At 42.3% G+C, this 21,961-nt stretch overlaps 1 pseudogene across 1 annotated transcript; it reads left to right on the top strand.

The window, feature by feature from the left end:
* The first annotated feature begins 19,202 nt into the window (after positions 1–19,202).
* On the top strand, positions 19,203–19,416 carry LOC308527452 (26S proteasome complex subunit SEM1-like; annotated as a pseudogene). Its single transcript has one exon. The product of its transcript is annotated as a 26S proteasome complex subunit SEM1-like (transcript).
* The last annotated feature ends 2,545 nt before the right edge of the window (positions 19,417–21,961 follow it).

Raw genomic sequence — 21,961 nt, 5'->3', positions numbered from 1 at the left:
TTAGGATTTTGATGTCTTTCCTGATAGACTTGTCTGATACAAATGTAGACATGAATAACACAGAATTACAGGGTGGTAATTTACATTACAGCATGGTGGTGATGATAAATGATCTATATTATTGGGTGGGGTGAGGTAGGGAGAGGACTTGAAGTCTAACCTGTCCTATAGTTGAAAGAAAATAGAAATTGGGAGATTTGGATTTTAGTTCCACTTCGTAATTGACCCTTGTGTGACCCCAGGAAGTAACAAATACTTAAGTGTTCCCATTTGTCCACCATAAAATGGAAATTAATTACATTTTATTTTCTCAATCCTCATAAGATAGTTATGAAAATCAAGTATTGATAGTTTTGAAAATCAAGTATTCCTTCCTGTATTCCTTCAAATACTCTTCGGTGCCCTTTATGTGGCAAGCATGAAGAACAACACAGACATGTTCCCTGCTCCCATGGATAGAATCTAATGAGGGTTGCATATCAACATGTTTTGAGACATACTAGCTGGGATACATATGTCAAGGACTACTATCACAATGTTCTGGGCCCTTCATACCTCTTGCCAAGGCCAGAGTGGGAGAGGAGGTAGGGGATAAAATGACCAGATGGGAGGATGTGGTCTACCATTTTACTCTCCCCTTCTTCCCTCCAGTGGTTCTCAACCTTCCTAATGCCGCAACCCTTTAATACAGTTCCTCATGTTGTGGTGACCCCCAACCATAAAATTATTTTTGTTGCTACTTCATAACTGTAATTTTTCTACTGTTATGAATCGTAATGTAAATATCTGATATGCAGGATGTATTTTCAGGGGTCGTGACTGAATCAGTCCTAACTCTATTGCTATGCTAATCAGCAGTTTCTGGCTTTATCTAGTCTCTTCTACTTGCCCCACCCTGTGACAGGGAAGTAGGAAAATAGAGATTTGCAGAAGTTGGTAAAAACTAATGTCAGAAGGCAGAGTTCCATTTCTAGATCCAAGAAAAACTTCCTGTTCTGTGAAGACCCTTCTTAGGAGCGGAAACTAGCTTATTCAAATGAAAACCACAGTGAATAATTTCACTAATTTGTACCGTCTGTTTAGCAAGCTTAAAACCCCAAGAGAAGGCTGGTGAATAAGAAGAGAAACCAGCAGAAGGGAACTGTCACATATCAAAGCCCAACTGCCCAGGGCTCTTTGTCACTCCCTCAGTCGCCACACCCTGCAGGAACTGTGGCAACTGAGGGAGTGAATGGAATAATTTTGGGGGCACACGAGGCAAAGGCAACCTGGCAGAGCCTCTGTGGCTTATTCAAGGACTCCATAATTCAGATGGCTCATCCTTTTTCCAGATGGACTTTCCTTTTGTACAAAAACATCTAGAAAAGCAGTTGTATTCGCCTAAGCTATGCTGCAGTAACAATTTAAACCCAGAATCTTGGCTTATCACAATAAACATTTATTCTTGCTTTCATTTTGTGACCGATGCAGGTGGGAGGGGGAGGGGGAGACAAGGGAACTCTGGTTGTTAGAGGCTCTGACATCCTGACATCTTAGGTCTCCACCATCCTGGCAGTAAAGGAAGAGAATGCATGGAGCATTCACACCTGCTTGTCTATGCTTCAGCTTGTGTTCACTTCTGTTCAGTGGTCAGACAGAACAAACTACAGAGGGCTGGGGTTGATTGGGAAATACATAGATAGTTGGTGAGCAATGAATGCCTCTGCCATACAACACCTTAATGTTAAGTGCATGCTACAACATGTAAGAGCAGCTCAGAATCCCAGACCATGAAAAGATCATTTGAATCCAGGTCTGCTGGGCTATGCCCTCTAAGGGTCTTTCTTACAGTTTCCTGAGTGCCTAACAGGCAGCTCTCAGGTCAAAAACCACCATTTCAGGTGGTTTCTACATAAGGGCTTTACCAACCTCATTATTTATTTATGTACCTAATTAGCTAGTTCTCAGAAACTAGCCTCTCCACATGGCCTCACAACATGTTGCTGGGGAACTGACATATCTGGGTGTTCCTGACAGACTTGCCTAATACAAATGTAGACATAAATAGCACAGAAGTTCAGGGAGGTAACTTACATTACATGATGGTAAATCAATCATTGGAATCAAAGCTCTGTTTTTAAAAATCATGGAATTTTAAGCTGTTCACATTAAATTCTACATAAATGACAACATAAAACTGGAGGATTGTTCTCTGAAGGATTGTTGACCAAAAGTGTTCAAAATGTGATTCCCACCTCCTCTTGCAGATGACTCATGTCTGACTCCTGTCCAATGTTTTTATGCTAAGGGAGCATGGTGAATGGTCCGTATTCACCATCATTAATAAATGTACGTACAAGGAAGATGGAGTTCTCTGAAGTGAACTTGTAAACCCTTGCCAGGAAGTGAGGGAGGGGGTCACTTTGAAAGTGATAGTTTTCCAGGACTTGAGATTCACTGCCTTCTCCCTTGCTCCTTGCTCCTTGCTCAGGGACATTCTGCCATCCCCCAAAAGGGCAGGAGAGAAGCAAGGGAAATACAGCTCACTTCAGGCAGACTGACTTCACAGGGCGATTCTCAGTCATTTTGTTTTGCTTGGCCTGCTTTGGAGCTGTTGGGGACATATGAGGTTCTCCAACTGCTAGTCCCTTTCCAGATCTGATTTCCCCTTGGAATAACACATTATCCTCCCTTCTCATGTGGCCATTGTAAATTCCTGCCTGGGGAGCAGCAATTGCTTTGAATTACACACTATTTGAATAAACCAGTATGAGATTAACAAGGCCTTATTGTTCTGCAATCCTTTACTGAAACTTGCTATAGTAATTCCTGGTGACATATTTCCCTGCCTAGCATTTGACTATGCAAAATAATACTTTTTCCACACTTTAACTGGTCATTTTTAGTTGTATGTAATGAAAACCTTTTTACCATTTTACCAACACTGAATAGGAAGAAATACTATCAGGTCTGAAAAACTGAAAAGCTTACTTTTTCCCCCCCTTTCCCTCTTTTTATATCTCTACAAAAATTCCACATCTTAAAAATGTGTCCCAAATATTAGTTCATGACTGCTGGATACACATGCAAATACACACACAATTTAGGATTTTCTCCTTTATAATATTTATATATTTTATATTAAAAATAGAACTCAGGAGCCCTGGCTGGCTTAGCTTGGTGATTGGAGCATTGGCCTGAGGACCGAAGGGTTATAGGTTTGATTCCTAGTCAAGGGCATATATCTCTGTTGCAAGTTCCCCAGCCCTGGGGCACATGCAGGAGGCAACCAATCGATGTGTCTCTCTCACATTGATGTTTCTCTCCCTGCCCCCCGCCCCTCTCTTCCACTCTCTCTGGAAATCAATAGAAAAAATATACGTGGGTGAGGATTAAAAAAAATAAGATAGGCCTCAGGAGCACAGAATAAAATCAATTATCATCCCTGGGTTGTGCCACACTCTCATCATTGGTCTGGAAGTGCTATTTTAAACATGTTTTTATGATGACACAAGGAAACAATTTACATTTACTCTATTCAATATTTAAAAAATATTTGTATTGATTTCGGAGAGAAAGAGAGAAGGAGAGAGAAAGAGAAAAGCATCTATTTGTTGTTCCACTTATTTATTCATTCATTCATTGATAATTGTGTGTTCTCTGACCAAGGCTCAAACCCAAAACCTTGGCTTATCCAGATGATGCTCCAACTGAGTTACCCAGCCAGAGCTCCCATTCACTTTTCAATCATCTGCAAGTAAAACTCCATAACCAAGAATAAATCTACCAATATTTATTTCCTAACCAAAATTATTTCTAGTCAAATCAAGAGGGAATCTTTTTTTTTTTTTTTTTTTTTTTTTAGAGGAATGGGAAGGGAGAGAGAGAAACATCAATGATGAGCAAGAGTCATTGATCAGCTGCCTCCTGCACACCCCATACTGGGGACTGAGCCTGCAACCCAGGCATGTGCCCTGACTGGGAATTGAACCCTAACCTGCTGGTTTATAGGTCAATACTCAACCACTGAGCCACGTCGGCTGGGCAAGAGGGAATCTCTTTATAACGACAAAGTTGAAAGGTAGGACTAATAAAAACCTTGAGACCAAGACATTGTTTACCGCTAAAATAAACCTTTATAAAAGCTTCTGATTCAGTGGGCCTGCTTGCTCTTCCTTTCTGATCCTCCATCTGTGATGGGACTGCCACCAAGATGCAGATTTTCATGAAAACCCTTGTAGGGAAGACAATCACTCTCAAGGATACAATAGAAAATGTGAAGACTTAGATCCAGGATAAGAAAGGAATTTCTTCTGATCAGCAAAGACTGATCTCTGCTGGCAAGCAATGGGAAGATGGATGTATTTTGTCTGATTATAACATTCGAAGAGTCCACTCGTCATCTTGTGTTGAGCCTTTGTGGTAGTGCTAAGCAAAGGAAGAAGAAGTCTTACACCACTGCCAAAAGAATAAGCATAAAAGGAATTAAGCTGGCTGTCCTGAAATACTACAAAGTGGATGAGAATGGCAAAATCAGTCACCTTGGTCAGGAATACTCTTCAGATGAACCTGGTGCTGGAGTTTTATGGCCAGCCCCTTTAACAGACAGGATGGCATTCTGTGGCAAATGTTGTCTGACCAAACTGGAGGACAAGTAATTGTATACGGGTTAATAAAAGACATGAACTGGAAAAAAAAAAAAAAAAAAAAGCTGCTGATTCAGCAAGTGTGGAACCAATAAATTAGAGCTATAATGGCGTCTTTTCTAGCTAGTTTTAGGCCACTTAGAAAAGATCTGTCTTTATGATCTTTAAATCAAATAAAGATCATGAACACAGAAAGCTAACTTGAAACCAAAATAAGAGAACATTTTGTATTCTATTATAACAGATAATAAAATTAAATCTATGTGCTACTGAATGAAAATGTAAGTTATAATTTTTTAAAATATAGTTTTATTGATTTCAGAGGGGAAGGGAGAGGGGGAGAGAGATAGAAACATCAATGACGAGAATCATTCATCAGCTACCTCCTGCTCGCCCCCTACTGGAGATTGAACCAGCAATCCAGGCATGTGCCCTTGACCAGAATCGAAGCTAGGACCTTTCAGTCCACAGGCCGACGCTCTATCCACTGAGCCAAACCAGGTAGGGCAAGTTATAATTATTTATATAAAACTTTAAGGCCCACATAACTATCACTCCAAAAACAATAGCTTAATAGCACAATATTTTTAAAACAGGCTTTGATGAACTATACAAAGAAATTATCTTTAACCATTTGTCCCCAAACCATCTTCTCACATCTTATACCTAAGTTGAAGTTTTTGTGCCAGAGGGAGGTGGAAGATATTTCAGATAGAATTATATTATCCAAAATATGATAACTTATTTTTTAAGAATCATTAGATGATGACTATGAAAAAACACACACCCAAGTGTGCAGTCCACATTGAACAGATTTTAATCTATAAAGACATGAACCAGCTTCTCCCATTTTTCAAACCAGAAACTTCTTTAAAGCATTTCTTTTTAGAAAAAATAAAAGGAAATGGTTGTTGCTGCTGCTATTAATAATTTTATTAGCAAGAAGATGAGAGAGCTAATTCCTTTAGAGAACTTGTTTCGAAGCTGAAGTGTAGATGAAATCCTATGGCACACAACTGAAATAGACCTTATATACAAGAAACCTCAACAAGCTCAACAAGGTTAGGGCCAAAAACATGTGACTTGAAGAGGAGTAGTAGATATTTTAAACTGTACCATAAGGAGATGTTAAAGGAAATTAAGACATCAAAATTACAACTGAACTATGAAATAACCATCACTCAGAACCACCTGAAATCTGGCTGAATGGGAGTCCTACAACTAGGAAATTAAAGGGGCCACATCGAGACTGGTAGGAGAAGTGGAGATTCAGAACAGGCTGGTTCCACACCCACGTGTGGCAGATGAAAATTGGGAGGGATATCTTGACTGCAGAGTTACCCCCTTGAAGAGCAAGGAGTCCCAACCCCACACCAGGTTCCCCATCCCACGGTTCCAGTGCCAGAGAGAGAAACCCCTAAAACTTCTGGCTGTGAAAACCAGTGGGATTGAGACTGAGGGAGATGGAGGCTGCTGGAGTCCCAGGCAGTTCCTCTTAAAGGGCCTGCATACGAACTAACTCTGACTCCCCTCCCCCTCTGAGCTCCAGCACTGGGAAGCAGCTTAAAAGGCATCAGAGACATATGGGGAGGAACTGAATTATCTGGCTTCAGGGCGAGAGCTAAAGGAGCAGCTTTCTCCCTGACAGAAGTGCTGGCAGAGGCCATTGTTCCTTTGTTGAGCCCTCCCACCAAAGAGCAGCCAGGTGGCTGTATCTGAGACTCCATCAACCTGGCTCACACTCTTCACCTGGTGATTTCCCTACCCCACCCAACTTTCAGGCCCATCCACGCTGGTTCCATATGAATGGCCTGTCTGGGCTCATGCTTCAGACTTTCCTAAAATCTTTTAAACAAGCCACATCTGGCCTTAGCATGTACCTCTCATTAAGTGGCCCCAGCCCCAGCAATAGCAACAGCCAGCCTTGTATCACAGCTTAGCCTGGCCTGGGCACCTCCAAGCCCAGCACAAGTAGCAGCCATCTGCAGTTGCTTTGTAGCTCCTGCCAGGTGGCCCTGGGCAGGACAGAGGCAGCAGCTGACCTTGGCCTGCACCTCCCAGGAGGCCCCAGAGCCAGCATACCCAGTGGACAGCTTCAGATCATTTTGCAGTATCACCACCAAGCCACCTCCACAAGCAGCACACTCAAGGGGCAGACTCAATGAGCACCAAAGTCCTGCTGAAGTAAATCCTGCTCTTTAAAAAGTGAAGTAAAATGATGGTTGTTTTGTAGTTTAGTTATAATTTTGGGGTAGGGCCTGTACCAATAGCAATTAAGACTCAACTATAAGCCCTGGCTGGTGCTTCCCAATGGTTAGAGCATTAACTTCCATACTTGGGGGTCATTGGTTCGATTCCTGGTCAAGGGCATGCACATACCTTGATTGCAGGCTTGATCCCCAGCCCCTGTCAGGGCGTATGTGGGAAGCAATCAGTTGATGTGTCATTTTCACAATATTTCTCTCTCTCTCTCTCTCTCTCTCTCTCTCTCTCTCTCTCTCTCTCTCCACTCTTCCTCCCTCCCTTCCACTCTCTTTTTTTAAAAATCAATGTAAAAAATATCCTTGGGTGAGGATTAACAACAACAACAAAAGACTCATCTACAAGAGGTGAATATACACAGCCCACACTGGGTGGGAGGGTATACCTTGAGTTAGGGTGTTTGGGGAGGCTATGGCACTGGACCCTACAGAACACCTACTATATTAGGCCACTCTACCAAGCCTGAGAGATGTGGCAGCTCTACCTAATACATGGAAACAAACCCAAGGAGGTTGCCAAAATGAGACAAAGAAACATGGCCCAAATGAAAGAACAGAACAAAACTCCAGAAAAGAGAACTAAACAAAATGGAAACAAGCAATCTACTACATGCAGAGTTCAAAACACTCAGCGAACTTAGTGAGAACCTCAACAGCATTAAAAAAGACCCGTCAGACACTAACTGAAATGAAGAATAATTTACAGGGAATCAACAGTAGAGTAGATAAAGCCAAGAATCAAATCAGCAATTTGGAATATAAGGAAGCAAAAAACACCCAGTCAAGACAGTAAAAAGAAAAACAGAATCCAAATAAATGAGGATAGTGTAAGGAGCCTCAGGGACAATTTTAAGTGTCCCTGGAAGGAGAAAAAAGAGAGCAAGAAATTGAAAACCTATTTGAAAAAATAACAGGAAACTTTCCTCACTTGATGAATGAAATAGACATACCAGTCCAGGAAGCCCAGAGAGTCCCAAAACAAGATGAACCCAAAGATGCCCATACCAAGACATATAATTAAAATGCAAAAGCTTAAAGACAAAGAGAGAATCTTCAAAGTAGCAAGAGAAAAGCAGTTAGTTATCTACAAGGGAGCTCCCAAAAGACTGTCAGCTGATTACTCAACAAAAACATTTTAGGCCTGCAGGGATTGGCAAGAAATAGTCAGTGATGAAAAGCAAGGACCTATAACCAAGATTACTCTACCAGCAAAGCTACCAATTAGAACTGAAGAACAGAAAAGAGCTTCCTAGCCAACAAAAAGCTAAAGGAGTTTATCACCACCAAACCAGTATTACATGAAATGCTAAAGGGTCTTCTTGAAGAAGAAGAAGGGGGGGGGGGGGGGAAGATAAAAAATATGAAAAACAAAATAGCAATAAACACATATCTATCAACAATTGAATCTAAAAAATAAAAAACAAACATGCAGAACAGGTACAGACTCATAGATACAGATAACATTGTGATGGTTGCCGGATGGGAGATGGTTGGGGGATGGGTAAAAAAGGTGAAGAGAATAAAATGTACAAATTGGTTGTTACAGAATAGTCATGGGGATGTGAAGTACAGCATAGGTAATATAGTCAACAATAGTCTAATAACTATGTATGATGTCAGATGGGTGCAAGATTCACGGGATGGTCTCTTAATAAGTTATGCAATGTCTAATCACTGGGGTGTACACCTGAAACTAATATAATAATGTATGTCAACTGTAATTGGAAAATATAAATGATTTAAAAATGGGAAAAATATAAATAACATAAAGTAAATTAAAATATTATGAGTAGGTAAAAACACTAAGAAATTTAGAAAAACTTCCATTTATCCCAGATGTTTACCCCCACACCACCCCCGTTATGTTGGTAGTGCATGACTACAAACAAATGAGCAAGAAAAAAAATGACAGGAAATTTGAAGTGTAAACTTCCAGACTTCTGGTAACACAGTTCATAACAGGGTTTAAGTGTATTCAGGGTTGCTTCTAAATTAAAAAGGAAAAAAAATCCCAACTTGAGCCTAAAATATTTCATATTTGGTAAACTATTTGGGGAAATTCCACTGAGTCTGCAGGCCAAGTAATTTTATTTATTCTTATACTCCAGTCTTTCCATTTTGTTTTGCTTCAGGAGTTGTTAAAAAACTGGTTAGAGTAGAGAGCTGGGATAGACCCAGGCACTCTCTTTCCCAAGCACAAACTACATGCATATCCGAGGCAGGTAAGAAGAGTCTTTCTCTTCCAAGCTCAGATCTTTATCATGAGGAATGTTCTCCTTACTCCTATCTCCCTCAAATTGCTGTGCAGTGACCACTCGCCTTCCTGGACACCAGGTAATTATATTGCTGGGAGCTCGGTTCTGAGTTCTGGAGTCACTGGTGGCCATGATTAGCTGGGTCAGTAATGATATCCTGGTTTACAGTAGAGCTCCGAGAGCCCATGAGGTCTCCTCCTTCACAGTTTTCCTCTCCTTCCTTCCTCTATTTGATATCCAACCTGCAGTGGCCTAGATCAGTGGTCGGCAAGCTCATTAGTCAACAGAGCCAAATATCAACAGGACAACGATTGAAATTTCTTTTGAGAGCCAAATTTTTTAAACTTAAACTACATAAGTAGGTACATTGTTATTAACTTAATTAGGGTACTCTTAAGGCTTAGGAAGAGCCACATTCAAGGGGCCAAAGAGCTGCATGTGGCTCGCGAGCCGCAGTTTGCCAACCATGGGCCTGGATCATTATACTGCCCTTGTGCCTCAGCTTCCCTCATTAGAAGTGAAGAGCTGCCCCTTAGTTAGCTGAGGTTCAATTACTCTGTCTTGCTCTTTGCTAGCTTTATGCCTTCCTATCCATCCCTCCACAGCCCCTACGGGCTGAGACTCTACCGGGAATAAGTCAATTGTTTAAGAGTAATGACTCCTTCATGACTCTATTCCACCATCTAGACACAGTCATTCCCCAGTTTTCTTTGCTCTCTGAAGATACTAATAATTGCCTGAATCAAATCCCAGCTTGCCTTATGTACTGAGCCCCTCACTGATTACCTTTTCTAGAGCCAGCCTGCTGACCAAGTTAGTCCCCCTGTCTCCCTCTTCCTATCAGCTGACACTGCTAAGATGTTGATGATGGTAAGAGTAAATTAAGACATAATCAGTGGACACAAGACATTGCGGGTTGGGGAAGCCGGGGGAATGTCAAGGGGGGGAAATAAAAGGAGACATATGTAATACTCTTTGTAATACTTTAAGCAATAAAACAAAATTTTTTTAAAAAAGTAAGTTAAGAGCTTAGTCTATCTTCAACTAGGTGTCCTACTACTCAATTCAATTCTGATGCTATCTACCTGCACAGAGCATCAGATCCCACAGGTTAAGGCCCCAGCCCTACAAGAATGCCCTCCCTCACTCTCCACACACATACAACTTCAGGTGCCATCTTAGGTACAAGTTGTCAACTGTGATTCTGAGCAACTGGCTATAGACTGGAGGTTTCAACGACTGTCCTCCTTGGGTTCCATTAATTTGCTACAGTGACTCACCGAACTCAGAGAAACACTTTACTTACTAGATTATGTGACGCAGAAACAGCCAGATGGAAGAGTTGCACAGGGCAAGGTAAAAGTTAAAGGTGTGAAGCTTTCACACCCGCTCTGAGGATGCCACTCTCTGCTAATCTCCACCTGTTTACCAAGCTGGAAGCTCTCCAAACCCTGTCCTTTTGATGCAGGCTTCAATACTTAAGCATGATTGACTAAATCATTGGCCTTTGGTGATTGAACTCAATCTGCAGTGGCTTTTCCCTTCCCTTGAGTCAAGGGGTTGAGACTGAAATCAGAACCCTTTAACTACAGGGTTGGTTCCCCTGGCAATCAGCCCCCATCCTTTAGGTAGGGTTCAAAAGTCACGTCATTAACTTAACAAAAGACACCTGTATCAGTCTCATCACTCATCACTTAGGAGGTTCCAAGGTTTTGGGAACTCTGTGTAAGGATCAGGGACGAAGACAAAATATATATTTCTTGTTATAAATCACAATATCACACCAGGTAAAATACTCTTAACCACAGGCCTAGGGTTCTCAAAATTCACTTTGCTTCTACATCGTTCTGAGTGTGTTCGTTGTGCGGAGCACCCTCTAGCTGTACAGAATCTTAGCTATGTTGTCAACGTAGCCCTTGGACACCAGCCTTCGAAAACTACCTCTCCTTTCTATGCTTCCACTAATTCAGTTTGGAAGCCAGAAAAAATGTTCATAGGTGTAGTCTCATATCACAATCTAATTTATACCACAAGGCAAGAGCAAGTTCATGTTAAGAATAGCAACTTTAGCCCTGGCCAGTTTGGCTCAGTGGATAGAGCGTCGGCCTGCAGACTGAAGGGTTCTGAGTTCGATTCCAGTCAAGGGCATGTACCTTGGTTGCAGGCACATCCCCAGTTGGGGCGTGTGCAGGAGGCAGCTGATCAATGTTTCTAACTCTCTGTCCCTCTCCCTTCCTCTCTGTAAAAAAATCAATAAAATATATTAAAAATAAGAATAGCAACTTTAATTGAATATTTATTATACACCAAAACCTACTCTAAGTAAGCACTTCAACTGTATTAACTTAATCCACACAACAACCCTATGCAGTGGGTGCTTTATCATCCTCATTTTATAAACAAGGAAACTGTACTTTGCCCAAGATGCCGCAGTTAGGAGGCAGAACCAGGATCTAGATGAGGCTGTTTACTTCTAGCATCCATACTCCTAGCCCCTGCACCAGACTGGCTTCCATGGGAAACGGGGAATGGACGTTTTTGAGGACACCTAGAAAGACACAAGAATATGAAATGTTTGTTTCATAAGAGGAGCAAGGATCGGTTATCATAGACATCAGTACTCCCAGGTTCAAGGCTCACCTACCCACTGACAGGGGCCATGTATGACCTTCATAGCCTGCAATTAGCTTCTCAGAGCTGTTTGCTTTGCTCTAGGAGACTGTTATCTAGCCATTCTGGGCTATTCTCAGAGTGCTTTATAGTCCCTGAGTTTAAAGTTCAAAGCAGATAAAGGTGCACAGAAACATAGAAAAGAGAACCAAATAAAACTACCAGTAAAATAAAAGTTTGGCAACTTCCAAATCTTGTTGTGTAACTCCTTGCTTGAGAAGAAATGCTTAAAAGTCAACAAAAGGAGGAAAAAACAGGATGTTTAAAAGCACTTTTATTATGTTTTTAGACGTTTACTGCCAGAATAAGTCTATTTCTGCCAAAAGCAACATACCTCATCCATATAATCTACATGATTTTGGGTTTGCTGGAAATTTTGTGGGATTTTTTTGGGGGTAAAACTGTAATTCCCACCAAGTTCATTTTCAAAAAGAAAGTCCCAGAAATGAACACATATACAGAGAGAGAGCCTCCTGGGTGGAAATACTGGCCCCGCAACCCCTACAGGGGTGAGGCATCCCGTGAAACTTTGGCATCTACCCTGGGTCTCCTTAGTGTACTCACAGTGTTGTGGGTCTCCTTCCGAAGGTCTCTGTCCCATGGGCTTGGGATGCAAATTGACACAAGACCATGAAGTTGTGGAAGGACTTGTTCCCTTCTATACTCCACGATATACTTGGTAGGAGCAGATAGAAGATTCAAGAAGAAAAGGAAACATTATTTTGCACTATCCAATAAAGGTTTTTCAAGCCCTAACCGGTTTGGCTCAGTGGATAGAGCATCGGCCTGCAGACTGAAAGGTCCCAGGTTCGATTCCAGTCAAGGGCATGTACCTTGTTTGCAGGCACATCCCCAGTAGGAGGTGTGCAGGAGGCAGCTGATCTATGTTTGTCTGTCATCGATGTTTCTAACACTCTCTTGCTCCCTTCCTTTCTGTAAAAATCAATAAAATATTTGTTTTTAAAAAAGAAATGTTTTTCAAGTACTTAAGCACCACTCTTCCAAATTAAAAGCATTACAGCCAAAACCGGTTTGGCTCAGTGGATAGAGCGTCGGCCTACAGACTGAAAGGTCCCAGGTTCGATTCCGGTCAAGGGCATGTACCTGGGTTGTGGGCACATCCCCACTAGGAGATGTGCAGGAGGCAGCTGATCGATGTTTCTCTCTCATCAATGTTTCTAACTCTCTATCTCTCTCCCTTCCTCTCTGTAAAAAATCAATAAAATATATTTTAAAAGCATTACAAAGGGGTTGCATTATTACTGAAAATTTTCCATTTATTGAGTGGTGGGCTTTTCTTGATGTTTTGAAAACATTGATTTATTTTTTTGTTGCCCAGATTTCCTTTTTCCCCTTTGCAGCATCTCCCCATTTGAACAGATAAGTCATTCTTTGCTCATACCTAAGGGATGTGACTTGAGAGCAGAAAGCACAGAATTTTGGAGTTTCAAAAGCCTGGCCAGTGGTTCTCAAAGTGCAACCCTCAGATCAGCAACATCAGCATCACCTGGGCATCACCTGGGTACTTGTTAGAAAGACAAATTCTTGGGTCCTACCCCAAGACCTACTGCCTCAGCAATTCTGAGGATGAAGCCCAGCAGTCTGTGTCTTAACAAGCTCTCCAGGTGACTGAGATACAGGCAACATTTGAAAACCGTTGGTGTAGGGCAGTGATGGCGAACCTTTTGAGCTCGGCGTGTCAGCATTTTGAAAAACCCTAACTTAACTCTGGTGCCGTGTCACATATAGAAATTTTTTGATCTTTGCAACCATCGTAAAACAAAGATTTATATTTTTGATATTTATTTTATATATTTAAATGCCACTTAACAAAGAAAAATCAACCAAAAAAATGAGTTGCGTGTCATAGGTTCGCCATCACTGGTGTAGGGCCTACCCTGTAGGCCTTTAGTGGACTGGAGAAGATAGGCAACAGTTTTCAGAGGAAACATCAAGAGCAGTGGTTCTCAACCTTGGCTGCACATTAGAATCACCTGGGAATCTTTTTAAAATCCTGATTTCTGGGCCTCCATCCTCCGGAAATTCTGTTTCTACGTTATGGGGTGGGGCCACAACATTAGTAACAAAAGAAACAGAATTTCCAGAGGATGAGGCCCAGAAATCAGGATTTTAAAAAGATTCCCAGGTGATTCTAATGTGCAGCCAAGGTTGAGAACCACTGATCAAGAGTAACAGCAAAGCTCTCCAGACTGAGAAAGTATTTATTTCCCAGCCTGAGGCATCAGGGCAATAGAAGGGAAGTGATGAGAGAGAGGTGGTGGGGCCAGGAGAGGAGAATGGGGTTTGAGTGCCAGCCTGCGTCTAAGTAAGCCCTATATTTTGCCTGTGCCAAGGGCTATGCTAGTTGCCTCCCGGCAGGTCTCTCATGAGGACTTACTTACACTTGGCAGCAACCAGGCGTTCTCTATTGCCTGACAGGCAGGAGAAATTGTTTATTCTCTGTCCTCTCTGTTCATATGGACAACCCCTCCTTGCAACATCCTGAAATGCTCATCAGCCTTTAAGAAGGAAGGTGGGGCCCTGGGTGTGGCATGGGGGATGGGAAAGGGGAAGGACTTGCTCTTGGGTGGGGCTGAACGGGATTACCCCCGAGACAGGGAAAGGATAACACCGGTCCCTCAGTAAGTGCTCCAGTGATGCCTGAGCTTTGCGCAGCAGTTTCAATGACAGAGACCATGGCTTCTCCCTTCCCTTTCCTGCACATTTATGTAAATCTCAGGGTGCTTCATAGGCCCCTGAGAAGGTGCCAGATTGCCTTCTCTGATAGCCCACACCTGGCCCAAGAGGACTGAAGAAAACAAATCACTCAGTTTAATCAATGAACCCGGCAGACGAACAAAGGGTTGAATAAAGGAGAAACTTGGGACATGGTCATTGCTGTACATACAAAAACACGGAACATGCTCAAAACTTACAGTGTTTTATAATCTGTGTCTCCCCGTCTGCATTTTAATCCTGAAGGTAGAGAATGTGCATTTTCCTTTTGTGCTGTCACTCACTGTGCCTGGGGACAGAGCGCTCAGTCACTTAGGCTGGTGGTTTGAAGCAGGGAAGGCACACAGTGATATAAAGGGGAAGAGGCAAAATTTCAACAAATTAAAAAATCAGCTTGCAAGAAATCAATAGTTAATTGTAGCACCTTGGAAATCTATTCCAAGACTCAGAAGTATTTTATTAATTAATCCCATAAAATGCACATTTTAGCGAATGAAAGCAAAGCCACAATTTATAAGGAATTTATATTCTAACAAACATTTCTCTTGGATGGGTGCAAAGCTGTTAAAGAAAGTTCAAAGACCAGCGAAGAAAATACAAAAGTCCTATGTTGAAGAAGAGTTTTCTCATTCTGGGAAGAAAAAAAAAAAAAGTTAAAACACCAGAAATTCATGCTGCTTTCTAAGATGCTTCAGCCAAAGAAAATAATTCAGGTCTGGGCTGGATTAACTCAGATGTCTACAAAATAGTGAATGTGTTCAGATGTGGGAGATTATGAGAAGTGGAAGAACCACTATCTGCTCAAGGAGAGAAGGTTTGGTGCCATGACCCAGAATGAAGAGGTTTGTCACCAATCCGTCTTTGAACTATAAAAACAAAAGGAAAATGCAAGATAAATTCAAAACCAAAAGTAGAAAGTAGAAATTGGGGATTGGAAATACTGACCTTATAAACTGCAATGTTTAAGTTGACCCTCCCCCCAGGTGTGGCCACCTCTAATGGACGGGCCATTCTTAGTCAGTGGTTCTCATCTGGAGTGCTCCAGAGAATGACCTGGAGCATTTAAAAAGTCAGAAGCTCGGAGGCTGGACGAGGTCAATGGGAGAAAAAGGGGAAACGTAATACTTTCCACAATAAAGATTTTTTTTTTTTTTAAAACGTCGGAAGCTAGGGCAAGGTTTCTGATACTGAATTATTGTTTGAAAGTTCAACAGTTGATTCTGATGCAGTAGGGTCTGTGGCCCATACCTTGAAGATTCACTGAAGTGGACCATTGCTATGGATTGTGCCCTCCTGAAATCCATATGTTAAAGCCCTAACCCACAACATGATGATATTTGGAGATAGAGCCCTTAAGAGATCATTAGGTTTAGGTGATATCATGAGGATGGGGCCCTCAAGTGGGGATTAGAGAAAAGACATCAAGGTACTCTCTCTCCCCATGTGAGGACATAGCCAGAGGCTGCTATCTAGGAGCAAGGAAGAGAGCTGTCATCAGCAACGGAATCAGCTGACACCTTGATCTTGGACTTCCCAGAACTGTGGAAACCAATGCCTGTTGTTTAAGCCACCCAGTCATGGTATTTTGTTATGGCAGCCTGAGCTGACAAAGACAACCATAAAGTAGATACATGAAGTTGACACTCTCTTGTGTCAATGTAAATTTGAGAAAGTCGCAGCCATCTTAGCACATAGAGTTTTTCAAATAGTGGAGGTCATATTTTGCATATAAGTTCAAACCTATATCATGCTAGGCCAGTGATGGCGAACCTATGACACACGTGTCAGAGGTGACACGCAAACTCATTTTTTTGGTTGATTTTTCTTTATTAAATGGCGCTTAAATATATAAAATAAATATCAAAATATAAATCTTTGTTTTACTATGGTTGCAAATATCAAAAAGTTTCTATATGTGACACAGCACCAGAGTTAAGTTAGGGTTTTTCAAAATGCTGACACGCCGAGCTCAAAAGGTTCGCCATCACTGTGCTAGGCTATGGTTTAGATGTTGAGTAAAGCATCTTAGTCATTGTTGGGTGGAAATGGATTCCGCAAAAATAAACTCTTTATTGAAACTTTGCCCTAGATACACAGCCTATTTTTTTGTGTGATACTTGACATTTTTTCTCCTTTTACTTCATTTGTGTACTGTACATGCTTTATTTACCACTAGTCCATGAGCTTCAAGGGGCAATACCATGACTGATCCATTTCTGTAGCCTTATGATTATTCTGACAAAAAAAAAAATCTGTATATCATTTTATCTATATACTTCAGCATCTATATCTTTTAATATAACCCCAACATTATCAAACTTAAAAAGATTAACTTTAATTTTAACACCATCAAATATTCAGTAAGCATCCCAATTTTCCCAATTGTACCATAAATAATATTTTTGTTTTGAATTGTCTAAATCAGGGTCCAAACGAAGCCCAAATGTTGAGTTTTGCTTGGTTTGTCTGTCTCACCAGTCTTTAACCTCAAATTCCCCTTCTTTTTTCTCTTCTTGCAACATTGTTGTTGTTGTTGAAAAAACCATTTGCCCTGCAGACATTTCTATGTTCTGGATTTTTCTGATTGTATTTCTGTGGTGTTATGTTCCCTTAACATGTTTTTTAATCCTGCACTCGTAGGTAGAATTATGTGCTGTATTTAAAGGTTTGATAAGATTCAGATTCCCCCCCTTTTTTTGGAGGCAAGGGGAATGTGCCTCTAACTGGTTACTTATTGTCACATGACAAATTATTGCCTAACAACAGCTTAAACAACTTTTTAATTTGCTCATGGTCATTATTATTTTTTATTCATTGATTTCAGAGAGAAAGGGAGAGGGAGAGAGATAGAAACATCAATGATGAGAAAGAATCATTGATTGGCTGCCTCCTGCATACCCCCTACTGGGGATCAAGCCCGCAACCTGGGCATGTGCCCTGATTGGGAATTGAACCGTGATCTCCTGGTTCATAGGTCAATGTTCAACCACTGAGCCACACTGGTCAAGTTGGTCAGGAATTTGGGAAGGGAAACAGGCATGGCTTATCTGTGCTCCATGGTATCTGGGGCCTTGCCTGTGCCTAAGACTCTCTCTCTCTCTCTCTCTCTCTCTCTCTCTCTCTCTCTCTCTCTCACACACACACACACACACACACACACACACACATACACACACGCCCCAGTACCAATATACTACTGCAATATAGTTTCAATTTCTTCACACTTTGTTATGGGCTGAATTGTGTCCCTCAAATTAATATGCTTAAATACCTCAGAATGTGACTGTATTTGGACATAGAGTCTTCAAAGAGGTAATTAAGGTTAAATGAGGTCATTAGGGTGGGCTTTAATCCTTTATGACAGGTGTCCTTATAAGAAGAGGCAATTAGGACACAACCATGCACAGAGAAAAGACAACGTGAAGACTCAGGGAGAAGATAGCCATCTACATGCCATGGAGAGGCCTTGGAAGAACCCAGCCCTGCTGACCCTTTGATCTTAGACTTCTGGTGTCCAGAACTGTGAGGAAATCAATTTCTGTTGTGTAAGCACCCAATCTATGGTACTTTGTTATAGCAGCCCTAGCAAATTAATACACAGTTCCCTTTTCCCTAATAATATATCCTAGGAGGGATATAGTCAATTCAAGGAAGAATGTCATTATCTTCCCAAGAGGAACACCAAACTAAGCTTCCCCTCATTTTATGGACAATGATGGGAAAAGGGGTCTAGATTGTGGATCAGTGGGAGCTATTGCTGTAATTCTAATGGAGCCTTTCCTTTACATGCCTCTTCTAAATCAATTATGTCTCAGTTTTAATTTTGCTCTAGACTCCCAAGTTCTTTTTATAACAGCAATAGTCACCGTTGAATATTTACTATGTTCCAGGCACCCTGCTAAGTTCTTTACACTTAAATCATGTAGTCCTCCCCATTATAGGGTAGGTACTATTATTAATGCAGAGGATGATACTGAGGCTTAGGGAGCTTAAGTGACATGCTGGGGGTCACACATTCGCTAAGGGCAGACATTATTAGAGAAGTCACCCTGGTGAAGGTGAAGTAGTCTCTGGTGTTATTGACAGGCTATAGCCAGAATCCTAATAGTAACAGCCAACTTTTATTGAGCACTTATTATTGTGCTAAGTGCTAAGTGCATTACACGTACTTATTAGAATGAAAAAAATCATCACCACATAGAAGATTTCTGACTTCTCCCTCCTCTATGACTCACTCCTCCCCAGGAGTGGGGAGGGACAAGAGGCTGGAAGGAGGAGGAGGAGCAACTTTTCAATGATGAGTATGGGAGTAGGAACCCAGATACATTGCTCAGCCCCTCTCAGATACATAGCAGCAGCCTCCTCTCATACTATTGGCTCTGTTTTCCCAAGATGCATGGTTTCCAGGGACAGATTTAACTGGGAGGCCTGCCCTAGCTTGCGTAGTTACCCTGTTTAATTCTGGGGTTCACTTACCCACAAATACAAACCACTGACTCCAATAAAAAATTATTCAGTGATAAAGTTGATATTCTAATCCCATTTGTTGCCCATCCCTTAATTATTCAGAACTCTATGAAGGAGGTGGCATTGTGGCCATGGTGAGGGCGAGTAGATCCAACTTTCCTGCTGCCTGAGAGGTGTGGAGGGTCGTGATGTCCAAGAAAAAGCAGCCAGTAGACTTGGGTCTCCTGGAGGAGGATGACGAGTTCGAGGAGTTCCCTGTGAAGGCGGGACTGGTTTAGATGAAGATGAAGATGCACATGTCTGGGAGGGTAATTGGGATGATGACAATGTAGAGGATGACTTCTCCAATCAGCTAGGAGCTGAACTAGAGAAACATGGTTATAAGATGGAGACCTCATAGTATCCAGAGGAAGTGTTGAAGCCACGTAAAGTGGAACTATTTACTAAATTCTAGGGCACAGAATTCAGGATGGATAAACTTAAAAAATGTTTATTTTAAAAAAAACCACTTGCCCTAGCTGGTTTGACTCAGTGGATAGAGCATAGGCCTGCGGACTGAAGGGTCCCAGGTTTGATTCTGGTCAAGGGCACATGCTCGGGTTGTGGGCTCCAACCCCAATAGGGGGTGTGCAGGAGGCAGCCAATCAATGATTCTCTCTCATCATTGATGTTTCTCTCTCTCTCCCCCTATCCCTTTCTCTCTGAAATCAATAAAATATATATTAAAAATACCCACAACTCTATGAGGGTTGAGGGGTGCCCTTTATTATATCCACTTGAATCCCAAAACTATTAACTCATTGAAGCCTAATATGAATTCCATTAGAAAAGTATTCTCCTCCTCCCAGATGAGAAAACTGGTAGTTCTCATGTGGCCACTCCATTGAAGGATAAATATTTGCTCTCGGTTCAGGGTCAGATGAAATTAAAGCACTAAGGGTGTTTGCAAACTTAAAGGCCATAGGGAGGTGGTTCCGGCTTTGACATTCACTGGCAGCAGAACCTCGATCAAGTACTTTCCAACTTCTGGTTCCTTTCTCAGTAAAGTGAGGATTGGCTGTTTATTTCTGTTCCAAGGTTCTGTAACTGTGAATCCATGATGACTAGCCTTTGACTGTTTCCCCTGGCTTCCCTTTCGTCACTGAGGGCTTTTGATGCTGACTTTTCCTCTAATTGAGCTAGGCCCAGTCCCTGGGGGACCCAGGGTGTTTGAAACTCCCGGTTGTTTGATGGGCTCTGCCTTCTGAAGTTTGCGCTCAGTTGCCTTTGGTTGCCACAGCAACATAACATGCCCACGCTTCCCTTTCTGAGAGTGATAACTGCTGATCTGCTGTCAGACTGTTATACACGGGGTTCCACCCAGGCCCAGCCGCTCTGCAGCTTTTCCTTGCTTCCCCACAAGGGCCAGCAGACAGGGGAAGAAGCTCCCAGTCATTCCTCGGGAGCTGTGGGGGCTCAAGTAAAATCATGCAGATACTTTCCTGGGAAAAGTGCACAGGTCAGCGTTAGGAAGAGAAATCTCAAGAGATTCAGGCTCAGTAGTAAGAGCCTGATACAGAGCAGTGAGTCCAGCCATTGCAAAGCCCGTCCTTTGGTTGATAACCACGGAATTGAGTTTAGTCACCAGGTTATGGGGTTGATGGAGGCCTGGTGGCAGGCCTTCACTAGGAGGAGTTTCATCTGATTCTGAAACCCGTGGTTTAACACCAGAACAAAGCAAAATAGCAAAGAACAGGAAATGGAAAAAACAGTTTGTGTCGTGGAAACTCCCTTTCGTTCACCTGCATTCTTCCAAAACAGCAGTCAAAGGAGCCCAGATACTTACCCTTCTGGGGGGTATCCCCAGATGGTGCATCTCCTGGAAGGAGGTTGTCAATACACTTGATACCCCAGTTCTGTTTTAAAAAATTTCTTTATTGTTGAAAGTATTACCTATGTCTCTTTTTTCCCCTCTTGACCTCTCCCCACCAGCTCCTGCCCCCAACACAGGCCCTCACCCCCCTACTGTCTGTGTCCATTGGTAATGCTTATATGCATGCATACAAGTCCTTTGGTTGATCGCTTACCCACCACCCGCCCACCCTCACCTGGATACCCCAGTTCTTTTGAAGAATGTTCTCGAGGTATCATTTAGGGAAGGAAGTTGAGGTTGTGTTTCCCCACCTTCAAGACAAGATAACTCACTCTCTTTTGCATTTTCTGAAAAAAGAAACTGCAGTGGAGCCAGGAAGTAAGGACAGAGCAGAGCCAGTGACCCGGCGCTAGGGACACCTGCACTCACGAGTGCTGGGACAGCTCCTCCGTAGGGAGGAACGGAGATGGGTGTTGGCTCTGGACAAGGAGGACAAGAGGGCTAAAACAAATACAGGTTTTGAAAGTCCAAAAGGATGGGCATGTCAGTGTGTACCAGAAGGAAAGGGGCCCGCAGCCAGGATAAGAAAGACTCCTGTCCTTCTGACCCTTGCCCTCACAAGATCTGCCACCACTCACAACCAGCAGACGCTTCCTCACTTAGGTGGGGGAGGGTGGCTGTGGCCACTGGTGGCATTGTTCCCAGAATGAAAAATGTGGGTGTTGGCAACCATATCAAAGCCCTTGAATTGTTCAGAAGCCCTTTTCCCTCTGATCACCAGACCAGAGTCCAACGGCCTTTCAAGGCCTCTGGAAACTTTGGAACAATAGACTTGGCCCCCTGCCTATCTGTTCGCATGGCTTTCTGAAAAATGTAAGTGGGCCCCCGCTAGCTGTGCTCCAGACCCATCACCATCCTGCCAACTTCCTTCAAGTTGATTCTCACAAGTTAAGTTGGTGCTAAAGCGAGCACCAGTTGGGACACTCTACTCTTGGAAGGCAAACTAGAATTAGGTGAGGGGAGGACTAGTACATGTCCCAGCACAAAATTAAAGGGGGTGGCAAAAAACTCAGTAATCACAATAAATAATGTTTT

Source organism: Myotis nattereri (genome assembly GCF_964212035.1).
Source record: "Myotis nattereri genome assembly, chromosome: 11".
Classification (NCBI taxonomy): Eukaryota; Metazoa; Chordata; class Mammalia; order Chiroptera; family Vespertilionidae; genus Myotis; species Myotis nattereri.
The sequence above is the reverse complement of the archived record's forward strand: the minus strand, read 5'-3'. Positions and strand labels throughout refer to the sequence as shown.